Source organism: Ambystoma mexicanum, chromosome 4p (genome assembly GCF_040938575.1).
Source record: "Ambystoma mexicanum isolate Mex_15411 chromosome 4p, UKY_AmexF1_1, whole genome shotgun sequence".
Taxonomy (NCBI): Eukaryota; Metazoa; Chordata; class Amphibia; order Caudata; family Ambystomatidae; genus Ambystoma; species Ambystoma mexicanum.
The window spans coordinates 801483051-801504261 of record NC_090927.1 but is presented as its reverse complement, the minus strand read 5'-3'; positions in this window follow the sequence as shown (position 1 = coordinate 801504261).

Sequence of the window (21211 nt, the reverse complement as noted above, 5' to 3'; positions counted from 1 at the left end):
GCAGTAGCAGAAGGGGAGCTAATACCTATTAAGAAAACAAATAAATGATAATTAGTCTCACTAGCCGAACTTCATTAATATTACTCATTTCATTCATTACGGCCGATCAGAAACTATTTGCTTGCAAGGGTAGTTCAATGGAGTATGTTCTTCTCTAACATAAATGCGAAAAGTAACGAGATAAATCTAGGGCAACACACAATGATAAACGACACTCTACATGCATGAGGAATGATATGATATATGATATGGCATTTGTAACGCGCGTATACTCAAGTGTATAGTGATACTGAGTGTCAAGTGTATACTGATCGCGCATGGGGATGGGCTGTACAAGGATAGTTGAATACAAATTAAATAATAGGGCCAGCTGGTGGCAAGTGCAAGGTAAATGCCGGGTCAAGGGGCTGAAGGATACAGAGACAGTCACGTAGTGCAGGGAAAAGTGGCTGGGCCAAGGAGCGAGATCGGTGACACCAGTGAACCTGCATGTGCCCACTACGAACAGTTTTAACATCTTTTACAGTCTTCATTCATTCATTTATTCATGCATCCATTCACTAAATCTTCATTCCGGTATAAAAGCGTGTAAAGATTTACTTACATTATATTTGAAATTTCCATTGTGTCTCTTCGTAATGCAGTCTGTAAAACGGACCGTGCTCTTGACAATGATTTTTCGTACACTGACCTAAAACTGAAACTCGGTCTAGTTTCTGAATTTTCTGCCTTATCGTCTCTTACGTTATTGCGCACTCCCTTCAAATGTAGTTCTTTCTGCATGGTCCCTGTCTCAAGGTCAAAAAACAATAGACCCTTATACTTCCAGTGCGACTTGTGGGCCTCATCTGTGCACTGTCCTTCGCATTCTTTATTTGCAACATCACGTAGTATAGGCATCTGTGAGAACTTCAAGTTTAGAATCCGTCTATGTAGTGTGCCTCAATGTGCAAATGCGAACTGGCTTCTCTCCCAAATGCCACGGCCTGCTTGGCTGGCGCGTTCTAAGTGCCCCAATTTTGTCCCCGTTGTCTGCGAGCTTTGCAGCCCAAATTGAAACATTTAATTTTTTGCGGAAGGTCAGGGAAAGCATAAAGTACCACAGGAGTTGAGTTAAAAGTGAGATTTATTGTTTGTTTGTTTGTTTTATATTTTGCAATACGCAAGCCTCCCCTCCATTAACAGTGCGCAGCATTTACATTTACATGAAATGAGACATGAGAAAAATATATACATACACATATGTGAGGTGAATAGAGAGAATTCAAAGATGACACCCAGCTTCTTCGCCACCCATGATGGTGAAGTTGGGGGTTAGGTTTACTGGTACACTGTACAATAACATTTATTTACAAAAATACAATCCTATTGCAATTATTTAAACCGCGATTTGTACTTTACAATCAGCTGTGCATCGGGTGGGCATGGCACAGTCGCAATGTTTGGTGGCAATGGATCACTGCTCTGTACAGAAACGTCCAAAATTCCATATCTGTGCTTCTCTAACACAGCAACAATAAGGCCTTTCACAAAGTCGAACTGCATTTCATCATAGACTGGTTTGATCACCCATTGCTTACTTCGTTTTGAAAACACCTTGGTGTAGCGAGGCATCCTTACTTTGCCCCTAGTCCTAGATTGTTCACGTCCGACATTGCTGTTATGGGCCAAGACGGCTAGTAGAGTGCGATGTTTCATGCCCCGAAAGCTAAAATGCAAGCGCTTTGGCCTGTACTTTAGGCACATATTGTGGAACACCTCCAAATCTCCTGTGTGACAGAATTCTGTCAGTCCTCTCAAATCTCTTGATAGAGTTTTGTCGAAAACAATCTTCTCAATGGCTTTGTGTGTCGGTGATGATGGAATCAACCACTTCTTCTTCCGTGCCTCCTCTGGGGACAAAGGGCCATGTTCACATTGGTGGAAATGTTCATTTGCTGTCCAGCGGTGAACGTTGGTACAGTGGTGCATCAGTGACCGCCATTTTTCAAGTAGTATTTCCACTGACCCCTCGCAAGTTTTTGAGCTCCCCCAAAGATGGTTGGTGATAGAATGTGACCACTGCAAAATACTTTCAAAACCTTTTTTTTTTCCTGCAGCCGAGATTTTCTTATTGATTGATTTAGCAAGATGCCATACGTCAAATTGATGTTTAATATGTGGGAACTGCTCTCTCATTGTCTTGGCAATTGAAACGTGTCTATCCGTGGCTATGAGCTCGATGTCCATCCCCCTCGATTGTAGATGTTCCACTGATTTTATAAATCCTAGTTTCTCCATGGCCACTGAGGATGTACATTGTGTTACCTGCACGACCTCCGAACTCACAATTTTCTTACTATCCATGTCCTGAAAGTGGTAGGTGCAGTACTTGGCAGAAAACCCAGGGCTATCGCACTGTCCATCGCCGGCTAGCCTGAATCGTTTGCCTTCGAATGTACTTGCTAGCGACAATTGTTCAATTCTCCAAGCATCACTAATGGCCGGAAACAGATAATCACGTTGGTATGTGTAGTACAGCGCACTAGAAATGAAATGGAGTCCCACAAACTAAAAGAAAGCCTCTAACTTTCTAAAACTGGAGCCACTAAAAAGTGATGCAGCTGCACACAGTAGATTGCCTGCTGGCAGTTTCCCCAGCATCGGTTGTGCAGACCATGAGAACCTATGATTTGATCTACAGGCGGCATTTATTTTGACTTTAGTGCCTTTCATTTTACGAGTCACATTAATCAATGGCTTCCCACATACTTTCCCTCTAACGGAATGCACACATTTCAGCATACTTATAATTTCCATCAAGCAACTGTCGAATACAATGTATTTGCTCTCTTTCATTAGACTGTCATCCTGCGTCAACGTTGTTTCAGCTTTTGACGCTGTGGAGATGTCAACACATTGGAAAGTAATATCGCTGCTATCAAGTATTGTTGCGTCTATGGATGCTGCGGCTGGTTCATTCTCTCTCATTTCAACATCTGCTAATTCAACATTGATGGGAGAACACAACAATGTCGACATGTTTTTTTGGTGGCAATTTTTTGGCTGGTGTAGATTGTGTAAATTGATCTGCAACTACTTCAGAGCTATCTCCAATACATTCGATAACATCTTCTTGTAGTGGTCCGGTCGCACAGTAGCTATGGTCCAATGCAACTTTGCTGTAGTCTCCAATCAGAGCTAATTCATGTTCTGGCCATTGGACATGAGCATCTCGAGCCTGAACACGCCTCGCCTCAATTAATAGTTCCTCCATAGTGTACATGGTCTGGCAAGCCACATCTCTCATTCGCTTCAATGTCTGTGTGTGTATAGTTCTGATGCCCACGGGTAACTGGAGGAGAGATTGGAACAGGGATGTTCAGTTTAAACACAAGATGGAGTGTAGTAGAATTGACTAGAAAAAAACATAAAATAGTCCCCACCACAAAATTTTTTTTAAAGTTATTAACTGTTTGTAACTAACCTTTTTTTGTTTTTTTTTCTTTGCAACTTTTTTGACTCGACCTTCAACATCTGCACGCTGTAGCTCCGATTCGTTTCCGCATGTCCTCCCTTCCTCTTGCGCTGCAACGAGTATATTTTCTGTATCCGCATAGACAGCAAGGAATGAGGCTCCATCGTCTCCCTGAAACATAGTACTTTCATTACTATGTATCAAAATATTGTTAGCATAAAACACGTGAGGACGAACACACAGGTACATCTCAATAGCCAAATACGATTTAAACATTGTGTGCAACAATCAAACGACAAGTATTCGACCAGTGATGATCTATTTCGATGGAACTGTCAGTATCCATACCTCCGGCTCTGCATGGACAGCCATGAATGGTTGTATTGGAGAGGAGGCATCCGCATCTCCCTGAAACACAATACTTGCATTAGTATGCTTTTCAATATTGGAAATATAACACACACTTGGGGTCGAACGCACAGGTACATATAAAGAGATAACCGCGAAAGATGCATTGTCCAAAAGAATCAAGGAAAATCCAAATATGATCACATTTCATCGACTTATTTCAACGATTCCTTTACATCTGCATCATCTCAATGAGATGTTGTGATTGGGGTGGAAGCTCCGTCGTCTCCCTGAAACACAGTACTTGGATTAGTATGGTTTTCAATATTGGAAACATAACACACACTTGGGGTCGAACGCACAGGTACATATAAAGAGATAACCGCGAAACATGCATTGTCCAAAAGAATCAAGGAAAATCCAAATATGATCACATTTCATCGACTTATTTCAACGATCCCTTTACATCTGCATCATCTAAATGAGATGTTGTGATTGTGGTGGAAGCTCCGTCGTCTCCCTGAAACACAGTACTTGGATTAGTATGGTTTTCAATATTGGAAACATAACACACACTTGGGGTTGAACGCACAGGTACATATAAAGAGATAACCGCGAAAGATGCATTGTCCAAAAGAATCAAGGAAAATCCAAATATGATCACATTTCATCGACTTATTTCAACGATCCCTTTACATCTAAATGAGATGTTGTGATTGGGGTGGAAGCTCCGTCGTCTCCCTGAAACACAGCACTTGCGTTTATAGGGAAGAAAGTATAGCAAATGGAATCACGTTATATAATCACGCATGATGGAGCTGTCAGTATCCATACCTCGTGCTGCTGAAGAATATCTATGGATGTTGCAAATGTAGTGCGCACTTCCGAAAGCTGTTGCGCCGATTCGTATACTTGAATGTCAGGCTCTGCATCAAGTGTAGGGGTTGACGCTCCATCGACTGCCTGAAACATAGTACTTGCATTAGTGAGGATTACAATTGTGAAAACATAACATACACCTGGGGTCGACAGCACAGGTACATATCAACGGCTAACCACGAATGAAACATTGTGTAGAACAATGAAACAACAAGAATTCCAGCTCTGATGATGATGCTCGATGGAGCTGTCAGTATCCATACCTCCTGATGTTGAAAAACATCTAGAAATGTTGTAGATGTGGCGGACGCTTTAGCATCTCCCTGAAAGACAGTACTTGCATTAGTATGGATAACACTAACTATAACTGAAAACAAACACCAGTGGACGATAACTAAGGTGTATATCAATTGGAAAGCAGTAACCAAACATTCGGTAAAATAATTACACGATAGAATAAAACTATTACTTGACATGCATAAAACAAGTATGTAGCGGATTAGCCTAATAAGATTACCTGATACGCGCTAGAAGTGGTTGATAACTGCGACCACGTCAAGGATGTAGAATGTTCTTGCTTCAGATTCAAGGGATAGTCAAGAAGTTGTAAAGGTCAATTAATGATTGATAATGAAATGCCAATATTAAAAATAGCCATGTAAGCCGACAGAATACTTGAAAAATGCTCAATACAGCACAGTTCCCTGTCCCCATATATATATACATTGCGTTTGTGGGTTATGAAATCGAAAAAGAATATATTGATAAATGTCATTATTCAAAAAACTATACACTCATATCAATATCGAAATTATTACAAGGGATAGAACACCTACAATATCAATTAATCCATTCGGCTACACACTACCGCAAGGCCGAAAGCTAAATCCGGACACTTGACTCACCGGTGGCGGAATGTGGACGAATAGAGTGGGAATAGCGTTTTCGAGCAATTTCCGTGTAGTTCGCCGTTTATTCTTCTTTGTTACCCAAGAAGTTGTGTACATGTCCAAGGAAAAGTGCCGGCTGCAGATGCGGTATCGATCGCCCCTCTTGTCCTCTAAGACTTGTTGGACTCTACTTTCCAGCTCATCCAGTGGATATCTGCAATGTCTGACCCATTCTCTTATTCGATCGACAGTTTTCGGGAATACATGCATTGTAGTTCCTTCAGATTTCGCATGGGTCTTCGAAGGGCAACCGCTAATCGAACAGGCAGGCATTGTTGATAAATCTGAAAAGTAAATATCGACATTATTATACAATCTTCAAGAATAAAGATTTGATACAAAAGTAAATGAATCATACAATGATCAATGCAAGGTTTGTTTTGATCGCAGGAACTGTACCAGTTCATTATGTGCAGTTTAGTATTTGCATAAATTGCAGAAATGTATAAATGATGTGACTAAAATCTGAACATGTGACTCATCCCTTGGATGTTCTGTATTGCACGAGAAGGAAACATGCTTACATCATAGACTGGATCCCCGAAGGATGCAATTCGATGACAATAGACACAGATGAAAATAAATGGATCTATTGATAGCATAGCAATGGAAACTATAGTCAATAGCAATGAGACCAATGAACATAGCACTATTGTGTACTCTACTCGCAAATAGATAGAAATTTAAAAATCTGCGAAATATGACTAGGATACATGGCCTTACCTTGACCAACAAACAGTCGGATTCAGCAAGCAGAGCAGTATGTTGCAGGAGAATAGGTGGGTGGCCACAGGTAGCACACTGATGGGTTTGCTCTAAGCGGTCACAGAAGTTCACGGATAGCACGACGACGACCAGATTAGCATAGATCTCGGTGGTTGCCAGGTAACACGTTCTGGAGTTGACTTGCAAAGCACAAAGATGTTCTCATGAGACATATCAAGTGGTTTATAAAGTATTTGGAACAGGGGTGTGTTTGTGAATGAATGACGTATGTATGTCGTGGTCTTAGGGGGACGTCCTGCTTCAAGAGGAGGCCTGGCTGGAGACACGGGGTCTGAGGAGGCCATGTGACCGATGGCCCCTTGGCGTGGGACACCTTTTGAAGTGTACATGTTGTTTGGCACCTTGGCTTTTCGCGCCCCGGACAGCCCCCCCATGCCAGCGAGCATCCACCGGCGCGAACCGCCTTTGATACAGGGGGGTGGGATGGATGGGCCTGGGGCGTACAGATAAGGCACAGGAAGACTGCTGAATGGAGACACACTTATGTGGATTGCAGGGGGGCGTCCTGCTTCAAGAGGAGGCCTAGCTGGAGACACGGGGTCTGAGGAGGCCATGTGACCGATGGCCCCTTGGCGTGGGACACCTTTTGAAGTGTACATGTTGTTTGGCACCTTGGCCTTTCGCGCCCCGGACAGCCCCCCCCATGCCAGCGAGCATCCACCGGCGCGAACCGCCTTTGATACAGGGGGGTGGGATGGATGGGCCTGGGGCGTGCAGATAAGGCACAGGAAGACTGCTGAATGGAGACACACTTATGTGGATTGCAGGGGGGCGTCCTGCTTCAAGGGGAGGCCTGGCTGGAGACACGGGGTCTGAGGAGGCCATGTGACCGATGGCCCCTTGGCGTGGGACACCTTTTGAAGTGTACATGTTGTTTGGCACCTTGGCCTTTCGCGCCCCGGACAGCCCCCCCCATGCCAGCGAGCATCCACCGGCGCGAACCGCCTTTGATACAGGGGGGTGGGATGGATGGGCCTGGGGCGTGCAGATAAGGCACAGGAAGACTGCTGAATGGAGACACACTTATGTGGATTGCAGGGGGGCGTCCTGCTTCAAGGGGAGGCCTGGCTGGAGACACGGGGTCTGAGGAGGCCATGTGACCGATGGCCCCTTGGCGTGGGACACCTTTTGAAGTGTACATGTTGTTTGGCACCTTGGCCTTTCGCGCCCCGGACAGCCCCCCCCATGCCAGCGAGCATCCACCGGCGCGAACCGCCTTTGATACAGGGGGGTTGGATGGATGGGCCTGGGGCGTGCAGATAAGGCACAGGAAGACTGCTGAATGGAGACACACTTATGTGGATTGCAGGGGGGCGTCCTGCTTCAAGGGGAGGCCTGGCTGGAGACACGGGGTCTGAGGAGGCCATGTGACCGATGGCCCCTTGGCGTGGGACACCTTTTGAAGTGTACATGTTGTTTGGCACCTTGGCCTTTCGCGCCCCGGACAGCCCCCCCCATGCCAGCGAGCATCCACCGGCGCGAACCGCCTTTGATACAGGGGGGTGGGATGGATGGGCCTGGGGCGTGCAGATAAGGCACAGGAAGACTGCTGAATGGAGACACACTTATGTGGATTGCAGGGGGGCGTCCTGCTTCAAGGGGAGGCCTGGCTGGAGACACGGGGTCTGAGGAGGCCATGTGACCGATGGCCCCTTGGCGTGGGACACCTTTTGAAGTGTACATGTTGTTTGGCACCTTGGCCTTTCGCGCCCCGGACAGCCCCCCCCATGCCAGCGAGCATCCACCGGCGCGAACCGCCTTTGATACAGGGGGGTGGGATGGATGGGAATGGGGAGTGCAGATAAGGCACAGGAAGACTGCTGAATGGAGACACACTTATGTGGATTGCAGGGGGGCGTCCTGCTTCAAGGGGAGGCCTGGCTGGAGACACGGGGTCTGAGGAGGCCATGTGACCGATGGCCCCTTGGCGTGGGACACCTTTTGAAGTGTACATGTTGTTTGGCACCTTGGCCTTTCGCGCCCCGGACAGCCCCCCCCATGCCAGCGAGCATCCACCGGCGCGAACCGCCTTTGATACAGGGGGGTAGGATGGATGGGCCTGGGGCGTGCACATAAGGCACAGGAAGACTGCTGAATGGAGACACACTTATGTGGATTGCAGGGGGGCGTCCTGCTTCAGGGGGAGGCCTGGCTGGAGACACGGGGTCTGAGGAGGCCATGTGACCGATGGCCCCTTGGCGTGGGACACCTTTTGAAGTGTACATGTTGTTTGGCACCTTGGCCTTTCGCGCCCCGGACAGCCCCCCCATGCCAGCGAGCATCCACCGGCGCGAAACGCCTTTATATCAATATACAGTATATTGCCTTTATATGAATGATAGTATATCGTTGCTTATCAATAACAAATGCCACATACCGCAGATTCTTGTGAGCACAGACCCACACTTCAACCAGTGTATTATAGTGGCCAAGACCCGAAGGTCTGTATAATCCAATGGTAATTGATAGTATAGATATATGTGATTCATTTAAAAAATCGAGACAAACGTTGTTAAAATAAATGTGGTGTTTTATTTTGCATCTTATTATCATGACACAAAAATACAAGACTTTAAAGATTATACAGGTCAGGTTGCAGCACAGCGAGAGAAAATCCCCTGTACTGACCGCTGTCACTCGGGAACGTTTCTCTAATGGCACGAACGGCACAGGCGGGTATCACTCTTCGAATGCGGTGTCCAAGTCTCCCGTGAAGCCACCATGTATAGGAACGATAGGCCACCAGCCTGTACCACCTGTGAAAAAGAATGAAACAAACTGTTTTTAAATGACCCAGATAAGTTTAATAAACGTTTGTTGTCAATGACAATTCTTGTAACTAATGGCATTTTACATGGACAAATGCTATCTAGACAATGCACACTATTCAACGCCTTACATGCGTTACAATGATATGTAGATGTCATTTTGGATATAGTAGAAGACCATGAAATAGGAGTGGCATGACAAGCAGAGTATACTTACTCGTTACTCGGATTACGAGGACGAACAGTTGCTCGAAGTTCGTGCATAAGCACCATCAAGATTCTCAACACGGCCCGTGTGAGGCAGGCTGCCCTGAAGTCTGGCAGCTCGGTGATGCATTGCGGTCGTGGCTCGCCTTCCGAAATGTAGGCCAGGCATCACGAGTTTTCTCGGCAGCAGCAGTTCTCGTCCTCGGTTGGCATTAGCTCGCTCCGATTGCATGTGCACCAGGTGGAGACGCCGTCCATGCGACTAGGCCCAGGCTCTTCATCTGTTGAATCGTCCTCCCAACTGCCGTCCGAATCCCCATCGTTTTCGCGTGCTTCCCTTTCCAGTAGTTCCTCCTCGGTATACTCAGGCTCGTACATGTAGGGCATTATTGTAGCCATTGTGTGGTAAACAGAGTAAAATAATTTACCGAGATGGTACAGGTGTTCACACGGGCTACAAGCGGCGAAGGTAGCTGACCAGAGCACAGAAATGAGTCACAGAATACTCAAAGTAACACAGAGAGAGGAATGGAATCGAAAATCGGCTGCTGTGTGTTGTGAAACGGTCTGTTTATACTTATTGAGGAAAGAGGCGTCCTGCCATTTCCATGGCGACACGTCATTAGCTGAAGCGCAGCGAATGTTGACACGAGACGTGCTTTGGCGTTGGGAAATGGGCGGTACTAGTCTGCTGATGACAGGCTCAGGGGCGGGGGAATTGATTTAGTGCCGCAAAAGCAGGTCCGCCAGGGCGATCGGGGAAAAGAAAGGATTATCAGAAAATGGCGGCTCCCAGGTGCTTGTTTTCGCGTGCGTTTATTGGACGAAAACTCGGGTAAGGTCCATAGGAAAGTTTTCTAAAATCGAGCCACTTAGCCTTAAAACAACATGGCCGACCCATAGGGACAATAACATTTTTTACTAGAGTATGCCTTTAAACTGGGAGATGGGCAGCTTTTCCAGGAGCTTGCCCAGCAAGGAGTGATGGAGATTGGGCGGTAGTTAGCGGGCATGAGGGGTCGGCTGTGGGTTTCTTAAGAAGAGGGTGCACAAGGGAGTGCTTCAGAGGGGAGGGGAAGGCTACAGAGGTGAAGGTGTGGTTGCTGAAATCGGCCAGAACAGGAGCAAGGGTGTCATTGTGGTCCTTGATGGTTTTGGATGAACAGGGAAGAACATGTTTTGACGAGACTTTCATAGATCAGACTTGTCTAGAAACCTCATCTGGGGAGAACAAGGAAAGGAAGAGAAGGAGGGAGGGGAGGTGGCTGAAGAAGGGCCAGGGGAAGAGCAGGGGGTAGAGGGAGGAGGGTGAGAAGAGAGAGAGGACAGATGTCCTGAGTTTTTTAGATGAAATGAGAATCCAGGGCAGTGCAGAAGGTCTGGGAGGGGACAGGAGATGTAGAGACTGCAGCATGATTGGCCAGCTCATTGCAGATTATTTTTTTTTAAAACATATTTTTATTGTTTTCAAATACAACTCGGAGAACATGAACCTCTCCCAACTTCCCCTTACCCTCCACCCTCCCCGCCCGGAAGATTTCCAAATGTCTCTGTTGCACGTGTGATTGTCTATGATGAAAATATGTCCGAGATTCTTATATTGTGCAGGCACCATTGCTCCATATAGTCTGATTGTAGGTAGTTCAGGATCTCTCCCCATTCCTTTGTGAACAATTCTTTTGTTCCTTGTATTGTGTGTGTGAGCTTTTCCATGGTTAGTTGTGCCCATACTTTCTGGAGCCAAGTATAGATCAGTGGGGGTTCTTGTTTTTTCCAGTTTTGGGCTATTGATGCCCAGGCTGCTATGAGAAGCCCCATGAAGCTTCTCCATTGTGGTTTCCTGAATTTCCTTGCTGCCTGGTCTTTTATGCCGCATAGCCACACTTTCTCGTCTAGCTGATTGGCATCAGGGAATATCTTGATAATTTCCATCTTTATTTCCGACCAGAAAGCCTTGATCCCCCCATAGTCCCACCAGATGTGTCTCCACATGCCCACCTCTGAGCAGCCTCTCCAGCATGTGTTCGGAGTTTGGGGTGTAGCCTGTCCGGTGTAAGGTGCCATTGGGTCACCACTTTTAGCCACATTTCCCTTTTTTGGACTGATCGGGTCATTTTTGGTATGGTGCTCCACAGGTCTTCCCACTGCTTTTTGTGAATTTCCTCCCCCAATGTCTTCGTCCACTTGACCATGTATGCCCATTTGAGTTCCTCTTCCTGGGAGTTGATGTAATAGTAGAGCGAGGAGACCAGTTTCCTTGATCCGGGGTTGGTTATTAGGAATTTCTCAAATGGTTTGAGTTCTCGTGTGGCTGCTGCTTGGATGTCTGGGGTTGCCAGCCAGTGCCGTAGCTGTTCATATTTATATCTGTCTGTGTCTGTTAAGCTCAATATTGATTTACAATCTTTGAACGGTCTTATTTCTTCATTTTGGTAAATTTCGCCTATTTTTGTTAATCCTGCCGCCTCCCATTTCTCATAGGCACCCTGCTCCATTCCCGGTGGGAACTGGGGGTTCCGGCATATGGGTGTGAAAGGACCCTCCACTGTAGTCATGATGCCTCTCCTTGTTTGTTTGTCCCATGCCTCTAGGGTGGTTTTCATAATCTCACTTATTCGGAGGTTGGGGTGTCTATGTTGTTTTGCTATCCAAAGGGTACCCTCTAAGGGGGATCTAGCTACCGCCCGGTCCTGTGACACCCATACTGTTTATTGATTATCCCCCAGCCAATCTCTCAGAATCCAGAGTTGTGCTGCCTGATAATATTTACGAAAGTGTGGCAGGGACATTCCCCCTTTCTTTGTTGGAGCTGTAAGGGTCGCTCTGGCTATCCTTGTTTTTTTTTATTCCATATATAGGATGAGGTTGCTTTGGAGAGTGCTTTAAAGAATGAATTAGGCACTTTGATCGTGAGAGCCTGGAAGTAATAAAGCATTTTAGGAAGGAAATTCATCTTTACTGCTTGTATTCTACCCCACCATGACACCATCAGGGGGTTCCAGCGCTCTAGGTCCCTCTTAACCCGTTCTAATAGGGGGGGGGGGTAGTTCCCATTGTAAAGTGCTGCTATCTTGTGTGTCAGGGTAATCCCCAGATATTTGATTCCCTTTTCAGCTATAGCCAAGTCGAGTGTTGCTGCTATTCTTTCCATTTCCGGCCTGTCCCCTGTTAAGAGTAACAGTTCTGATTTCTTCTTGTTTATTTTGAGACCCGAGAGTGCCCCAAAAATTCGAGTTCTCTAATAGCGTGGGGTAAGGCCGTCCCTGGGTTAGTTAGGGCGAGGAGCATATCATCTGCGTACGCGATTACCTTATGATGTATACCTCCCATTTCTATCCCCGTTATGTCGCCGGATTCCCTTATTCTATTCAGGAGAGGTTCCAGGAAGATGGCGTATAAGAGGGGGGACAAGAGGCATCCTTGTTTGGTACTCTTTCACCATTTTTATAAACTGGTCCCCAAATCCCATACGTTTTAAAGTTTTGAACAATATTGACCACTCCACCCTATCGAAAGCCTTTTCGGCGTCTAGTGAGAGCAAGACTGCCGGTGTGTGGGTAATCTCAGTTTTCTCCACTAGATGTATTATTCTTCTCAGGTTATCGTGTGTCGTTCTCCCTGGGATAAATCCTGATTGGTCTGGAGTTATTAGGGACGGGAGGAGTGGGGTTAGTCTGTTTGCCAGAATTTTAGTGTATATTTTGGCATCTAGGTTGATTAGCGCAATGGGGCGATATGAGGAGGGGAGGGAGGGGTCTTTTCCTGATTTGTGGAACACCAGGACCTTTGCTTCATTCATAGTGTGTGTCACATTGCCGGTTTCTTTGAAGGAGTTTAGGAGTCTAGTCAAGACCGGGATGAGTATATCTGCATATTTTTTGTAAAAGGGTGCAGTAAAGCCATCCGGGCCTGGTGCCTTGTCGTTTGGGAGTGCCGCTATTGCCTTTTTTACTTCCTCTTCTGTGATCGGGTTCTCTAGTGCCTCTCTGTCAGCCTCTGGGATTGTCGTAATGGGGAGGGATTGCAGATATGTGTCTTGTTTGGTTTCATTTGGGTGCTCTGTGGTATATAATGTTCGGTAGAATTCGCTAAAGACTTTGCCTATGTTCTGGGTTTGTGTATGAAGTTCCCCCTGCGAGTCCCGAATGCTCATTATGTTCGTATTCTTTTGTTTTTCTCGCAGCTGTCTTGCTAAGAGTCTGTCTGCCTTATTGGCCTTTATGTATAGCCGTTGTTTAAGGAATTGGAGGGATCTCTGTGCCACTTTAGTGCGGAGCATTTCTAATTGTCCCTGTGTGTGTTTTTAGGCTTTCTTTAGGGATCTAGAAGGGTGGGATATCAGTTCTTTTTGTGTGTCCGATATTTTTTTTCAAGTTCTTTTTCCCAGCAATGTCTCTGAATTTCTTTAGTGGCTTTTAGTGCTATGAAGTGGCCGCGGGTTACCGCTTTGAATGCCTCCCAGATTGTGCTTATTGGGACCTCACTTGTGTCATTTTGTAAGAAGTATTCTGTTATCTTGTCCCTGACCGTTTCCCCCAGAACCGGGTCTTGGAGAATATCTTGAGGGAGCCGCCAGCGCCACAGTCCTCCCCCCTTTTCTGGGGTCTTTATTTCTAGCCAGAGCAGAGCGTGATCTGAAAGAGAAATCGATCCCTTTTCAGTGTCCTGGATGTTCCCCATGAGGCCCACCGATACCCAGAAATAATCAATCCTTGACATTGTGTTGTATACGTGCGAATAGTACGTGTAGCCTCGCTGTTGGCTCTTTAATTGTGTCCATACATCACAGAGTGCCAATTGTTCCATCTTCTGTTTGAGAAGTTTGGATGGGGCGCCTTGGGTAGTGGGTCCCCCCTTACTTCTATATGTTTATGGATGCCATGCAAGATTTAGGTCTCCCCCCATAATTACTTCCCCTTTCGCAAAGCCCTCAAGCTTCTCTAGAGCGTCTGTAATGAAGCCGTCCTGTCCCGTGTTAGGTGCGTATATGGAAGCCAGGGTCAGGCGGCATCCATCGAGCTGGGCATTAATGATCACGAGCCTCCCTTCCTTATCAGTTAGCCTATCTGTGAGGACTACATTCACTCCTTCTTTTATAGCAATCAGGACTCCTTCTTTTTTGTCTTTGGCATTAGATTGCGCCCATATGCGGTATCCCCTGAGATGTATTTTCTGTTTGTCCTGGGCTTTGATGTGTGTTTCTTGCAGTAGGAGAATGCTTGCTTTTCTCTCTTCAGCAGGGACTCAACTTTTTTCCTCTTTAACGGGGAGTTCAGGCCTCTTATATTGTATGTTAGGATTCTAAGTCTCCCCATTGAGAATTACGGAGTTGGTCATTTCCTGTTTTTCGGTGCATTGAGATCTTTTGCTTCTTCCGGTGCGTTTCTCTCCCCCCCCTCCCTCTCTGACTCCCCAACTTCCCCCCCAATACAAACTTTGAAACGATTAACTTCCCGAGGAGGGCCCGGGTACCTAGGGTTGCTAGGGCGTTGGGCCTATCGCTCCCGGCCCTCAATCTGCTCTATATTAACTTCGCGGGGGATCCTATACCCCGCATTTCCTCAGATCTTCCTGAGTTACAGTTCCAAGGGCTCCTCACCGGGCCGCCTGCCTGTGCTTTCCGTGGACATTTTGCTTTGACAACCTAATTACCCATTTTGCTTCTTCTTTTGCCGTATCTCTTCCCATCCCCTCGGCCTTTTGTTGTACCCATAGCCTGTTCTGTTGGGCGTCCCCGACGGGTCTTCCTTTCGTATGTCCATCACCTGTAGGCCCTCGTCGCATGTGGTTACTCTTCTTTGTTTACCTTCCCAGGTGAATAAGAGGCCGAACGGGAAAGTCCATTTGTAACGAATTTCTTTCGCCACCAGTTCCTTTACTAGTGGTGCCATATCTCTCCTTTTTTGCAGAGTGACCGCTGCCAGATATTGATATAAATGGATGTCCGTCCCATTCATCCTGATATGTTCCAGTTGTCGCGCCCTCCTCAGAATTTGTTCCTTTTGTGGGTATGAGGAGAGGGCTGCTAGGACATCTCTGGGTCTTTCTCCGGGCGCCCCAGTTCTTTTTGGGCCCACTCTGTGAACCCTGTCTATCCCTATGAGGTCCGCTTCTTGTTCCTCCAGAATGTCTCTAAACACTTCTTGGACGGCTTTTTTGAGGTCCTTATCGAGAACTGTCTCCGTGATATTTTTTTATTCGAATGTTTGATCTCCTAGAGCGATTCTCTAAGTCTTCGATTTGGATCTCAAAGTTTCGGGTTAGGCGCGCCAATTGTTCCTGGGTCTCGCTGTATTGGCGGGTTTCATCCTCAAGGTTTTGGACGATTCTCTCCATTACATCGGTCCTCTCTTCTAGTTTGGCTACATCCCTCTTGACTTCCTGCACCACTTGTTTTATTTAGTTTCTCAAGGATGAGAACTGGTCCTGGACTGTTGACATGAATTTATCCTGTAGCTCCGCGAACCACGTCTGCATATCCTCCCGTGACAGAGGTAGAGAGGTGACGTTGGAGTGGATGCGGTACTCTGGGGAGTCGTCCCGTGCCCTTCCTCTTGTTTGGACTTGTGATTCCGCCGACCATATTTGTACCTGGTTAGCGTCTTGTTTAGCTGGGTGTGGGTTCGGGAGAGTCGAGTTCCCTCTTCCCTTTACTTTCGACATTCTTTCCCTGTTGTATAACGTTCTCCTGTGGTTATCGGGAGGCCCTTTCCGCTTTTTGGTTGTCGCCTCGTGGCTTTCCCCCTTAAAATGTGGGTCCCCGGGGGGGGGGGGGTGTTGGTCTTTCTGTATGGTGGGGGGCAGTTACCCTAGAGGGGGCAGCCGTCTGTGGCAAAGTCCTTCCTTGGTGCCCCCCCTGCCGCTCTGCCCCCCCCTCGAGCCCTGCTTAGGCCTCCGAGTGGTGGGAGCTCAGTGAGTGTCAACCGGTAATCACTGGTGTGTGGGGGGGTGCTCACCTTATGCGCCTCCGGGTGACCGATGGCGTGCAAGGTGTTGCTCGGGCTGCTGGGCCTCCCCTCCTCTTCTCGGAGCCCCGCGCTTCTCTGGTGCCCTCTCCGCCCCGTCGGAGCTCGCCTGCCCTGCACGGATGCGGAGACGCTCCGATGGCGCTGCGGAACGGCCCCCGCCTCCTAGGGTGTTCCTTTTCGAAGCCGTACTGCTTGCGGGGAGGAGCCGCGGCCACACGCGTCTCCTGCTGGTTCTCTGCCCTCGCTGAGGGTTAAGGCCGCGACCGGTGGGGGAGGGGCGGCCGCTTCTCGCTGCGTCTGTGGTTCCGCGTCTCCCGGTCCTCACATATGCAGGGTCGGCACTCGCCTGCCGGATGGTGTCCTTAATATTCCGGGTAGGTTTTCGTAGCGATTCATGCGTTTCTGTCCTGCTTTATTGTGGTTTTGTTGGCGGCCCGGGCGGGGAGAGATTTATGTGCGGCTCCCTGTCTCAGCGGCCATCTTGGATCTCCCTCATTGCAGATTTTAAAGAGTTTGGCTGAGTTGTTAGATGTCGCAGAGACGCGGGCTTGGATGTGGGCTCTCTTCTTAGTGCATACAAAGAGCCGGTATTGCCTTTGGAGAAGGCGGCAGGCCAGTTTGTCAGAGGATGTAATTGAAGCACGCCATTTCCTCTCAGCCACCCTGCACTTGCGTTTAAGGGTGATGAGGTCTGAGTCGTACCAAGAGTTGCACTTGGCTTTGGGCTTCAAGCAGATCCTCATGACAGGGGCAAGAATATCGAGAGTATCAGAGATAGCAGAGTGGAACATGAAAAGGGGTGTGTCAGGGTGTGAGTCAGCCAAGGGGCCGAGAGGGGTGAGAAAGTGGCGGCGAAAGCCTCAACTGACACACATTCATGGGTCAGATAACCAAGAAGGTAGGTGGCAATGCTGGAGTTGGCTTGGCCTGAGGGGTAGAGAGGGTGAGCTGGGAGGAAAGGAGAAAGTGATCACTCCAGGAGAGAGGAGTGGTGAGAGGGATAGAAAGGGGAAGGTCTGAAGAGATCAGAACATCCAAAGTGTGCCCTGCAGAGTGAGTCGGGCCAGAGGGGAGAATAGAGAGTGAGAGAGAGTCGCAGATGTCGCAAAAGAGTCCAGAGGAAGGACAGGAAGCATCCAGGTAGATGTTGAAGTCTCCAAGAAGGAGGAGTTGCGTGGTTGAGACCACGAGGTAAGAGGAGAGGTCCCCCCACTCAGAGAGGAAGCGGGAGATCTGACCAGGTGGCTGATAGATGCCTGATAGATGGTAGCCATAGTAAGGGAATGGCCAGGAGAGAGATAGAACCTGCAGACAAGTCATTCAAAAGATGAGTAGGCCTGCGCAGGAATGACAGAGCTAGCAATTCACTCAGGGAAGTGTATCGCTCACCTGGTATCCACGGAGATGTCACTCAGCCTGTTCTGACCTCTTATGACCTTGAACCCTTCCCTGGAGTCTACTCGACTGGAAACTGGGCCTGAAACACAGAATTGGTAGAGTTTAACTCAGCTCACCATGTTTTCTTGGAAAGTGTGCTCTCCGTCCTGCTTTCAGTGCAGGGGCGCGTTGATTGATGCGGCTCATTGCTGCCTAGTTACTTCACTAGAAAGAGTCTGACAGGTAAGTATAATGAGTCTTTTGAACAGTTCTCTAACTTCGTTCCTTTCCTTCCTTAGATGATGGCCGGCGCCGGGGATGGCGACATGCTGCTGAGATGAGTAGCACAGAAGGTGAGTGAGAGCGCGATGCAACCCTTTCGTATTTGTATTGAACTGAGTTCTTTTTCTGTGACTTTTTGGTGCCACAATGTTTTCAGCGTGAAATGCGGTGAGTAAGTGCGGTATGCGGCACCTCTAGATGTTTCCACGCTAACCTGGAGTGTCTTTACCCTCTTGCAGAAGGATGAGAAGTTCCGGAGACAGAGTTCCCCCAGAGCGGTTGGGATAAGCGTTTGAAGCTCGTACAGTCTTTAAAAAATAAGCAATGATTTGCTGAATGCTTACTAATGCCTTTTTTCTGTTCTTTTCCCTTTTCCTTAGGAAACGGCATGCCGGGATGGGAATGATACCGCCGAAGATGCCCGCAGAACAGAAGGAGCGATCAATGATGGGCAGAAGCGTCGCAAGGTAAGGCAGTTCCTAACGGTGTTCTTGTTCTTGCAGGAGCTGAGCGCAGAAGAAAGATGCAGGCCTACTGGAGACCGATCCGAACACGGTGAGTGTCACGCTGCAGGTGCAGAAAACACAAAGCATGTTTCTCAGCCTGGGCGTGGCTTCAATAGTCTCTTGGTATCCCAGGTGTCTCTGGGCTGAACCACACCCAAAGACTAGACTGCACATGCAGTTCTGGGAACCGAAATATGTGCAGGCATCCATCTTGTCCCCATCAATGCACTACAAGTCCAATTCCCTATGTTATCCTATGGGAGTGAATGAGTCTGGTGCCACAAGCGCCAAGTCTAACTCCAAGTGGGTCTTTGGAGGGATGGAGAGGCCCTTGAGGGCCATGTAGGTGATCGTGGCCTGGCTCCAGCCTGACATCTTGGATGGCTGGGGACATGAGGGGCAGGAATCATGACAGGAAGATCATCCCTACATCCCTTCCGGAACGGTTGGATCTGGGTGCCGAGAGGATCTTGTAATCATCAGGGAGGAGAGTGTCAAAGCTTGTGACAGAGCTGGCCGTGAACCATGTCTCCGTGAGACTGAGGATGTCGAGGTCAAGTTCCTCCAGGAGGCGGCAGATGTCAGATGAGTGTTTGACAGCTGAGCAAGAGTCTAGAGTGGCAATATAGAGAAGGTTGCTGTTCTTGAAAGACGTCCGTGGAGGGGTACAAATCAAGGGCACGCCCTGCAGAGGTGTAGAGGAAACCCGAGGGGGGGGGGCAGAAGAGTAAGGAGGAGAGGGCAAGGTAGCCAAGGAGGAGACAGCAATGGGAGGCAAGGAAGCCGTGGAGGGAAGAGAGGGGACAGCAGGAGAAGAAAGGAAATTGATGAGGCGCGGGAAGCGTCTATCAAAGAGGAGAAGGTTGGCTTGAGGGCTTTGGACCAGGGCGGTACTATTCAAAAGACTAGCCTGATGAAGTCCCTGTGAAGGGACGGAACGTGTGGCACAAGATCATTGGCCTGGAAGCTTTACATCTAGTTCAGAGACGAGCTCGCCTTGCAAAGAGTGAAGAGCTATGCTGAAAAAGTTGAAGGATAGAACAAATGACTTACAGACAAAACTATGGGGACGCAAGCCACAGCGCAAAAGCAACATAACAGCATGCAATCTGTGGCGAAGTACATGTTCTGATAGGAATAAATACTGGACCTAATATAGGATCCCATGAGGCACCAGCAAGTGGAGCGATTGCAACGCTAGGGGATCCTACATCTTCTATTGCAAAATAAATCGCATTTCATTAAGTCCGTAACAGGACCACCAGAACCAGATGTGTTGCTCCTTAAGCGTTCTGGCACTCAGAAATTGGGATTGAGCACTGGGAGGGTCCACGATATGGAGCCCTGATGAAGGCAGCAATTGAGCAACCTGAGACAGCCGAAATGTGAAGTCCAAAGGGAACTATCAAAACATTATTAATTCACGTTTTTTGAGCTCTAGTCTAACTAGATCCTCCCACGTTAACGGGCACTAGTAAGACACTGTTACACAATGTTAACAAGGAACATTGCACACAAAAACAATTCGGTCTACTACATCTGAATCTAATTATTTGTTCATTAAACCTTTTTTTCAATTATCTTTATTGTTCAATTCCTTAATGCTTTAGAGTATTAATACTCGATATTTCATGGTTGAAAATTATGACGAAACTTTAGACCATTTCTTAATTGATTTTCACAAAAATATGTTTTTCTTCAACTTACCTATCTTCACACTGTCCTTATAAAAGAAATCAGTTAATTGTTAGAAAATCGCTTTCTGCATAGCTATAGGAGCCGTCACGGAGCACCATATTTGTAATCAATGTTTCGTGGACACTAAATAAGATGTTTGATTGTTCCTTCCTTAGGATTGTTGTGTTTCATGTCAGTGTAATAACTATCATGTAACTGTGATCATATTTAAGTGATTTTCAATTTAAATCATTATGTATGAAATAATATACAATAATTGATGAATGTCATTTTTCTTTCTATTTATTTCATTCCTTGATTTGTTTATTGTCTTAAGTGGCTGGTACCCATAGAGCCCACTCAATGATCTCTAACCACAGAGACTTGCTCTCATGACTTATCAATAGTCCAAAGAGTGAACTATTGCATGAACTTTTCTTTCCTGCCTTTGGAGCACCGCACAGAGATACAACTATGAGTTGACAGGTACCATTCAAGTAAACATTAATGATGACCTTAGAGGAGTGGAAGGAGGCCAGGAGGGCCTCCCACCGTGTGCCACAATTAATGGGAGAAGAAGAGAAAGGAGAGAGCACAGAGACCATATGTAGAGTCCATAAGTCAGGCGAGGGAACGGCAAAGAGGATGTTGGTGAGGGTTTGCCTGGAGGAAGTACTGGTATAGGTGTCAGCAATAGGGAGGCCTGGGTTGGAGACCAGGATGTCCCTTTTAAACTTCTTCCTACCAGATTTAGTGAGGAGAGTAGGATAGTCAATAGAGAAGCAGTTAGAAAAGATAGGAGAGACAGAGAATACCATCGAGTAGGTAAGGAGAGGAGAGAAGAGAAGAGGAAGGGAAAGGGAAGGAGAGGGGAGAGGGGAGAGGGGGCGGGGAGAACACTAGGGAAGGACACAGGGTGGGGCGCAAGCAGACAAAACAGAGACGAGACAAACAGACAATTGGACAAGATGACAGGAGCTTAGATAAAGGTAGAAGGTTGCTAGAT